The following is a 6,095-nucleotide window of genomic DNA, read 5'->3' on the forward strand; positions in this document are numbered from 1 at the left end:
GGATCTAGAAGAGGCCCGAGCAGAGGGGCAGGGAGGTGAGAGGAAGGAAGATAAGAACAAGGCTTATGAGTGTCTACAGTTGTGGCAGGCACCAATCACATCCCTTTCCTGGTTTCAGCTGATTAAGTGCTCTCAACAGTTCTGTGAGGGAGGAAGCCCCCGAGGTTCTAGATGAGGAAGCTAAGACAGGTGGGTGCAGGCAAGGGGCCTGAGCTGACTGCACTGAGAAGGGTCAGGCACCTCCGGCCTCTGCCCATGCCATGCCCAGCACAGGCAGCTCAAGCCGGTCTGAAGCCTGGGTTCTGGTCCGTGCCCTGCCACCCATGGCTGACTTTCACAGCCTGAGCCCCAGTGGCCTCTTCTGCAGAACGAAGGCCTCACACGGGGAAAGGTTAGGAAGGTGTTAATTCACATCCCTAGTCCGTCCAAGTTGTGCGGCCTGGAGCAAGATGCTTAAGCTCTCTGTCTCGGTTTCCTCACCTGTAAAAACGTGGGTAATCCTAGTACCTGCCTCAGAGGGTCGTTTCGAAGATGAGATGAATTAGCACTTGTAAAGCCCTTAGACCAGACCGCAGCCAGGCAGACAGGAAGTGCCGTGTGGGACTCAGCTGTCGTTAGAGTTCTTGCTAATTGCTGTTTGAGCTCTGCCTCTCTGTCACCCTGGGCAAGTCCCTGCCCTTCCTCAGTCTCCACTTCTGTCTTTGAAAGGGGACCGAGTCAGCAGGCAGTAAGCAGCCATGCCTGCCCCACCGCACACCCACAGCTCACAGTCTAGGGGAGCACAGAGCTGAGTGGAGACCACAGCCACCCGGAGTTCGCTGTGCTGTGATGGGGACACCCGGGGGCCGTGGGAGCCCAGAAGAGGCATCTGACGCAGGGTAGGTGCCCCTGGAGGGAGAGGGGCAGTTCAAGCTGGGCTGTAATGGGTGAGCAGTTCAACGGTAGAGCGGGCAAGGGGTGGAGAGGGGGGGCCCAGGCAAGCAGGGGTTCTCAGAGTGTCAGAACTCCCCCCACACCTGTGCGAATGCCTATGGAGTAGGGCCCCAGAGCCTGGATTTTAAACCAGTCCTTTCCCAGGTGACTCTAAGGCCCCAGCTTGGCCCCATCTGATCAGGTTCAAGGGGTTAAATGGGTAAACTGAGACGTGGGCAGATAGGCCCAGCCCATCCACACGTGGGGCAGGGTTAGGAATGGCACGGGGTGAGTGTGGGACACCAAGGACGGACTGCTTGTGCTTCCCCTCCCCCGTGAGCCCAGGCCCAGGTGTATGATTACCATGGTCACAGGGCAACAGGGCCACGCCTGCTCATCGCTCAAAGCAGGAAACAGGCTCTGGGGAGCCCAGGCAAGGGCATGGACACAAGGTCTTCAGTGACCTCAGGTGGCCCCTCACCTGTCCTGGATGTTGGGGGGACGATGGGGGCAGGAGGGCGCCTGAGTCAGCAGCACTCAAAGGGAAAGCCGGTCCCTCTTGCAGCCTCCCAGCCTCAGGTCAGCCTCAGGCCAGGGATGGGCTGCTACCTTCTCGGCATTTCCGGGGTGGGGTGGCCTCTCCCTACACCCTCCTCCTCCTCCTTCTCCTTGGCCACCCCAGGGCCCTCGCCCAGCTCTGAGGTGGGACCCAGGTCTGGCTTCAAATCCCAAGACATCCCCTTGCTAGCTGGGTGACCTCAGGTAAGCCACTTGTCCACCCTGGGCCTCAGTTTCCCCATCTGTAAAATGCAGTAAGGACTAAATGAGATGATTCCAAACAGGCGTGGAGCCCAGGGCCTGGCAGGCTGTGTACCTAGTGAGCCAGCCATTCCTAGACTCTGGCTCATAACCAGCTGCCTCACCATTCTTCAAACCTACCGGACAGGCTCTGCCTTGGGACCCCTGCACTGGCTATTTCCTTAGCTGGGACCCTTTGCCCCCAGGTTTTCACTTAACCAAATCCCTCCCCTCCTTTTGGTCTTGACCTCATGACACTTGCTCAAGTAAGCCCCCCCGCCGGCCTCTCGATTCCTGATGCCTCCCTTGCCTGTTCCTCTCTGCCTGCCTCTTCTCACCCACCGTGCATCTGACTTCTGTGTACATTACTTGTCTTCCAGCTTGAGAATGTGCTCCCCGAGGGCTCAGTTTTTAATGCTGCTGTTCACTGCTGTGTCCCCAGTGCCTAGAACAGTGCCTGGCACACGGTAGGTACTCAACACATTTAAAAAATAATGTACGGATGAATAAAAAAAGGTCAGAAGCAAATGCGACAAACTGTTAACACGTGTGGGTGGTAGCGTGGCTTCCCAAGTATTTTTCAGTGTGTTTGAAATACTGCATTAAAAATACAAAACGCAAATAATAACAGTCCACATTGTTTGGGAGTCAGAGGTCATAGGAAATGGTGGTTGAAGCTTGTGGCGAGGCAGGTGCAGAGTAGGGGTGTCCCCGAGCCAGGCTGGCATCCTCAGAGGCAGGCGCCCCATAGATGCTGTATCTGTGCTTTATCGGCCTGGACCTTGCCGTGACACTTGGAGGTAGATACAAGGACAGCCCACTTCACAGACAGGAAACGGAAGCTAAGGCCCAAGGCCACCTGTGGAGAGGAGGGAAGAAGGGCGAAAGCCCCGCAGGGAGGCCGAGTAGGGGCAGCCAGGGAGTGGGAGGGAAGGCGGGACAGCCTGGGCCAGGGAGACGGCCCCGCCTTCCAGGAGCTGGCCCAGATCCTGGCTGAGGCCACGACCCTCCTCTGCTGCCCAAACCACACAAGCAGCTTCTTCCTGGCGGCTCGGCTCCGGGGGGCCTGGCAGGCCCCGCGATTCCTGGAGTGGAATCTGGGCTGGGGGCAGGGCGGGCAGGGCCTGGGTGGGAGGAGATGAGGGGTCCAGCAGGGTGGGGGCTGCCTGGGAGAGCACCGGAGCCCTCATCCTGCATGGTGGCTTTGAGGGCCCATATAGGGGAGGGGCAGGGGCAGGGGCAGGGGCTCTGGGGCCCACGGAGGGTGAGCAGTGTGTTGGGCCTCAGGGAAGGGGCCAGGCAGCGGGAGGCTGGGGCAGACCCAGCCTGTCCTCGTTTTACAAGGGAGGAACCTGAGGCTCAGAGAGAAGTGACCTGCCCAGGGTCACGTGGGGGACCACACAGGGGTCTTCGGACCTCCAGCCCAGAGCTCCCTCTCCAGATACAGGGCTGCCAGGCCTGACACTTGCCCTGAGCCTGGGTCTGAACTGTGCTTTTCTCGGCTCACACTGGGTCACAGGACCTGGGGATTTGGATGCACCAGCCCCCTGCAGGGGTGTCAGGTTTGAGGATCCAGGAGATTCTCAGAGGCCTACTGGAAGGTGGGGTTCTGTGCTTCATTCATCTCTGTGGCTGCAAGTTCTAATCCTGCTCTGCCATTTCATCTTTCTGGGCCTCAGTTTACTCATCTGCAAGATGGGGGTGAATAGTAATTGCTACCATTTCTTAACACTGAGCAGTTGATCTGTACCAGGCACCAGTCATTCCTTTCATTCTACGCCTATCTTACAGAGGAAGAAACCAAGATCAGAGAGATTTAAGTAACCTGCCCAGAGTCACACAGCTAGTACATGGCAGAGTCAGGATTTGAGCCCGGGCCCCAAGCGAGGTATTAGAGATTGTGGTGAGAATTAAATAAGACAGATCGTAAAGGGCCTCACTCACGATGAGTCCAGAGAGGGTGGGAGTTAGGGAGTCAGGTCCTGGTCTCCCAGCCTGCAGTGGCAGCACTGGGCCACACAGAACTCCCTGGGCTGTGCTGAGGGAAGCCTGCGGTCCACGGAGCCCAGGGCAGCCCTGTCCCACAAGGTGGCTTCCAGCAGGAGCCGCCTAAGGCAGAGGGCACCGGCAGCACAAAGGCTCGGGGGACTATGCCCGGCGAGTTGGGTGGCCCTGCACAGCCGTTTACCCGGGGGCCCTGGCTGAGCAGGGTGGCAGCAGTGGGGAACCCAAGTTCTTGCCCCGGGGCCTCAGCTCCCCATCTAAACCAAGGGAGGGCTGTGCCCCGCCCACTCCGAGTGAGTGGGGACTCTCCGCTGGGACTCTGCTGCCGCACTGTGGGCACCGGAGGGAGTGCGCCAGGGAACGCCCCGACACCCAGCTGGAGGACCCCAGGCCCTCCGTTTGGAGCCCCTTAATCTCTACAGGTGCCGTGCCTGCCACGCTCCTTCTCTGCTCTCACCCTAACTAAGTCTGACCACATCCCCCTCTCCGCAAAGCCCTGCAACTGCCAGTTGTCAGGATTTAAGAATCTTTGTGAGCTGGCTGTTAAACACAGACATTGTTTAAAAACTAACTTACACTGAAAACAGAGGTAAAGTTCAGAACTAAGCACTTCCGGGTTTACTTCGTTTCTCTCCTGTCTGTTCTTCTGCATTACACTGGCTGCATCTGTGTGGTGGAGACACTGTGATAACGGCACTCGCGGCTGTGCTTGGAACCAGCCAGAAGGGAATGTTTCCACGGCCACAAATCAGGCTGGGTTTACCACTCATGTTCTAGACCAGTGCCTCCAACAGAGACACAGTGCAAGCCACACATGTAATTTCAAACTCCCTAGTAGCCAGACTTAAACAGTAACAGCAAACAGGTAAAATTAAATAGCATACTTTATTTAACCCAGGTATGTCCAAAATATTATCATTTCCATGTAATCAATATAAAGTAACTAATGATATTTTTTACACTCTTTTTTTGTACTAACTCTTCAAATTCTGGTGTGTTATTTTACGCTTAAAGCACAACTCAATTCAAACCAGCCACGTTTCTTCAGGTGCTCAACAGCCGAGCTTCCAGTGGCTAATGTATTGGACAGCACAGGTCTAGACTTAAGAAATGGGTGGAGAAAATATTAACGATGCAGATTAAATTTAAAACTAATACTGAGGCTGAAACATTTCAATCCCACTAACAATCTGTTCATCAGTGAGTAATCAGTAGGTCATGTCTCAAATTTAAGGACAAACTTATTGGGAAGAGAGCAGGGTAGTAGTAGGCTGAACAGTGGCCCCCAAAGGTATCAGGTCTCAATCCCTGGAATGTAAAATTTTTTTAACATTTTTTAACTTTGCCAGTGATTAAAGATCTTTACATGGGGAGATTATTTTTGGTTATCAAGGGAGGCTGTAATGAGGGAGAGGCAGAGGAGATCTGGGACAGAGAAGAGGAGGCCGTGTGGCCACAGAGGCAGAGACGAGAGTTATGTGGCCACAAGTCAAGGAATGTCAACAGCCGCCGGGAGCTGTCAGACGCGAGCGTGGGCCTGCCACACTGATTGCAGCCCAGTGGTGGTGATTTTGGATTTCTGACCTCCAAACTGTGAGAAAATAAACGTCTGTTGTTTTAAGCCCCCGGACGTGTTGCGATCTGTTTCAGCAGCCACAGGAAACTAATACAGGTAGATGGGATGCAGCTCCGTTTACCATATTGTGGCTGAATTACCACCACAGGTGAGCTACAAATACAAGAACTCAACAACAACTAAAATCAGTAAGAGCATTCTGTGAGAAACAGCGGGCTAGACAGAACTTAAAGAGTGCTATGCTTTATTACTGGTAACTTACGTGCTACACATCTATCAGTACGCTCTACAATAACCTTACGTGTGTGTGTGTGTGTGTGTGTGTGTGTGTATGTGACACACACCAGGTTGTCCTGTACCCTCACCAGAGCTCAGCACAGTCGGACACTCGTATTTTTTGAATGAATGAATGTGACTTTGGGCCTCAGTTTCCCCCACCACACAACAGGATTATAGGAATGGGATGGGTTCCCCAGCTGGGAAGGGCTGGAGCCTGATGTTGTTAGAGCACCTCTGTATACAAGCCTGGGCTGGGAGCAGAGATGGGACTCAGCACGTGGCCCAAACAGCTAGCTAGTGCCCCAGCAGAGGGCTGGGAACAGTCAGATTCAGGGAGTCAGATACGGCCCCCCATCTGCTTGGGAACTACTCAGAGGATTCTCACAGTCCCAGAGACGGGGTGCCATGGAACCGCTGTACAGGGACAGAAACCAGCGCCAGAGACACAGCAGGACCTCTGAGGGCTGGACCCCGTTCCTCTGGCCTCATCCCTCAGTCCTCAAGGCAAAGGGCCTCCTTCACTCAC

This window comes from Leucopleurus acutus (assembly GCF_964270905.1).
Source record: "Leucopleurus acutus genome assembly, chromosome: 19".
Lineage (NCBI taxonomy): Eukaryota > Metazoa > Chordata > Mammalia > Artiodactyla > Delphinidae > Leucopleurus > Leucopleurus acutus.